Source organism: Tupaia chinensis, unplaced genomic scaffold, assembly GCF_000334495.1.
Source record: "Tupaia chinensis unplaced genomic scaffold, TupChi_1.0 Scaffold147534_1, whole genome shotgun sequence".
NCBI classification, from domain to species: Eukaryota; Metazoa; Chordata; class Mammalia; order Scandentia; family Tupaiidae; genus Tupaia; species Tupaia belangeri.
The window spans coordinates 407,441-411,135 of record NW_006207386.1 but is presented as its reverse complement, the minus strand read 5'-3'; the positions used below and the strand labels follow the sequence as shown (position 1 = coordinate 411,135).

Below are 3,695 nucleotides of genomic sequence, written 5' to 3'. Positions count from 1 at the left end.
TCTGAAATGTCATCAGTACTTCTGAGATCATGTAGATTTTCTCTAGTGTTATCTTGTATAACTGATAGGTTTGTGTTTTACATTTAGATCTGTGCTCCATATTGACAATTTTATAATTAATATATTTGTGAAGGATGTGAGGTCTGTGTCTAAATTGACTTACATATATTTTTCACATTGGCTGTCTAGACGTTCAAATATCATTTGTTGAAAATTCTCTTTTCTCCACTGTGATGACTCTGCCTCTTTGTTGCAGATTAGTTAACAATATGTACATGAATGTACTTTGGTAGTCTTTCTATTCTTTTCCATAGATATTCTTTTCACAACACTACACTGTGTTCATTCTTGAATCTTCTTCTTTTTTTTTTTTTTTTTACTTTTATCCACATTTATTTTATGCTGACTTTATTTCTGTGCCAGAAGTTTTTGCTTCTTCAGTTTCTTCTGGGATATCTTTTACTTCTGTGCAACTTCCTCTTCTGGTTTAGGAACAGTTTGCTCCTTTTTAGTGAGGATCATCTTGATGTGGCAGGGGGAGCTCATATATGGGTTAATCTGCCCATGAGCTCTTTATGTACAATGGCGCATCTTTGGTGCCTTGTTCACCTGAATGTGCTCAATGGCCAGAGAATCTACATCTAATACCTTAAGTTCAGCATTACTCTCTGCATTTTTAAGCATGTGCAGCAAAAATTCAGCACTTTTTTGGGGCCACTGACCTTGTGTCCAGTCCCACTGTTTAGCCTGGGCACATATACCAACTCCACCATTGTAACGATGGAATGGCACACACTGCTTCTGTAAAGTGACATCCTGCAAATACTTGGTGGTTTTTCAGATTTGCATACCCTTGATGGCCTGGGCAGTTTCATGAGTGTTCTTAAAGTGAACATGAAGATTTGAACCTCTTGACTTGCATGACTTTGTGGGGTTCTCTGGGTCAAGTGAATACCGAACCATTTTCAAAGATCACCTCAGGCCCTTAATGAGAAGAGTACTTGTAAGTCTTAAACTCAGGTACTGTCAGACTTTCTTCTTCTTCAGCAATATTATTCTGTTCATATTGTACCTTTTGTTTCTCCATATAAATCTTAAAATTAATTTGTCAGTATTCACAAAAAAGAGCTTGCTATAATTTTTTTTTTTGGAGAGGTTTTTGCTATAGGGCATGTGCACTCACCAGAAAGAAAGAGAGAGACAGAGACAGAGATACAGAAAGTGGGAAATCACCCTCGGGGGGGATGACCATGCCACGATCCCTTCTTCATTCTCCTCTCGTGATCTTGGGCACACATGCACATGTGACTGGCGTGAGTTTAAGCCATTGGGTCCGGGACTTGAATTGTGGTCGACCACGTGGGAGTCCAGTGACGTAGCTATTACACTATCTGCTGGTCCTGCTTGCTATAATTTTGTTTGGTATTGGTTTGAATATAAATTCCACTGTGAGACCTGTAACTTGACATATCTTATCTATATGCATGGTGTATCTCCCTATTCATTTATTTCTTCTTCAGTTTTTTTCTTAAGATTTTCTTAAGATGTAGCTTTTGCACCCATATTTGTTAAGCACTACTTCCAGTGAAAGAAGTTCAGGAGGGAGCCTAATATATTCCTATTCCCTGATGTTCTGTTTGAACATTTGTCATGGAAACATCTTGTTTAAAGTTACATGCATGTACTATTTTAATTGAAAATATAACAACTGTTTTGAATTTTGTCACTAAGTTCAAGTATTAAACATTTGCCAAGTCATGTTTTCTAAAAAAATAAATACACTACACAACTCAAACCAAGTTGGCTTACCCTCGTACTACTAACAAAACTGTAGACAAAATGTGTGAACAAGAAAAGTAGAGCATTATTGCCACAGACAAAGCTCATGCTGAAAATACTTGGTCACCCAGAGAGTTCCATGCATACATTTTTCAGTGCATTATTAAGGGTCCTGGTCCTAGATGATTGATCAGCTCAATAATTAGTACAAGCAGTCATAATCATCTCATGGGCTATCATAATTCCTAGGAACTAAGGTCACTAATTTCTGTTTGGAGAGGGTCAATCATGAGGTTGCTTGTACCATTAAGCCTTTGCTCACAGTCAGCAATTCACATCCTTTAGAAGATATTTAAGAATTTAAGTTGAAAAATCTTATCTTTCCTTGGGAACCAGCAGTTAGCGTAATGCCTATGTCACTGGACTCCCATGTAGTTAACCGTGGTTCACGTCCCGGACCCGGTGGCTTAAAACTCACGCCGGGTGTGTGTGCGTGCATGCCCAAGATCCTGAGAGGAGAATGGAGGAGAAGGAATTGCGGCGTGACCATCCCACCAGGGGGTGATTTCTCGCTTTCTGTCTCTCTGTCTCTGTCTGGCGAGCGCACGTGCCCTATAAGCGAAAACCTCTCAAAAAAATTAATAGAAAAAAAAATCTTATCTTTCCTTGAATTGAATGGTATTATGGCCCTATCACATGACATATGGTTACTTAATTACAGTAACCAAAGTCTGGAGTCTTTAGGCAAGGTTTGGGTAATTCAAATTTATTTATTTTATTTATTTTTTAAAATTTATTTCTTTTTGTATATACATTCAATTGCATCGTTTAGCTTACAATGTGAGCATTTCAATATGTGAACATTTCTCCCCAGTCCCGTTGATCAAAATATCTTCAACCGATAACACCACACTTTCCCATCCCGTCAATGTTCTACCTCCATATCCATTCTCCAAATGTCCTTCGTTAGGCCCCACTCCTCCACATACACCTCATCTGACATTCACACCCATCTCTTGTATTTGTAAAACCAGTAGTCAATCAGTTTCAGTCATAGAGTACAGACATTCAGTATATGTTAAGTGGGGACATACGCTGTCTCTCCTTCACAGCCTGGCTTGCCTCACTCAGCAGTACATCTTCCATATTCTTCCACTTTCTGTCAAAAGCCAGGGTTTTGTTGGTTTTAATGGCTGAGTAGTATTCCATAGAGTATATGTGCCACAGTTTTTCAATCCATTCCTCCATGCGGGGGCATTTGGGTTGGTTCCATGACTTAGCGATTGTGAATAGTGCCGTAATAAACATTGATGTGCAAGTACTTTTCCAATGAAGAATTCTTCTGTCCTTTGGGTAGATACCGAGGAGTGGGATCCCTGGATCATATGGCAGATCTATCTGTAGAGTTTTTTTTTTTTTTTTTTTCTGTGTAAAACTGGCTTTCTATTTTAAACAAAACTGAAGAATGGCAAAGCTTGGAACATGAAAATGGAATCCAAAATTTCAGATGGTGGAGGATCTCATTTTCTTTAGTAAAGTCAAAATGATTTCTTGAGCATTTTCATAGACATAGCCAATTCAGAGCTGGATATCTCAGATGCAAGAGATTCTGAATTTCATGGATCATACCAAAGCTCATGCCTGCCTTTTTTTTTTTTTTTAATTTATTCATTCTCTACATTAATTCATCATATACCATCACAACACACAAATGAATTTTCCATCCAAAATACACTGTGCATTGGCTCAATCAAGCACATCAACATACATGTTCTCAGCAAATAATTTTCCAATTCTTATGTCCTGCATACCTTCCCTTTTGTTTTGCCATCCCTGATTCCCCATCCCCCACCCTCTGCCATGTCCCATCCTCCTCCCACATTGTCCCTGGCATCCACGGTTGCCCTCCATGCCTT

At 38.6% G+C, this 3,695-nt stretch overlaps 1 pseudogene; it reads right to left on the bottom strand.

Annotated features, from left to right (window-relative positions):
• Nucleotides 1-408: 408 nt before the first annotated feature.
• On the bottom strand, nt 409-963 carry LOC106734041 (60S ribosomal protein L17 pseudogene; annotated as a pseudogene).
• Nucleotides 964-3,695: the final 2,732 nt, after the last annotated feature.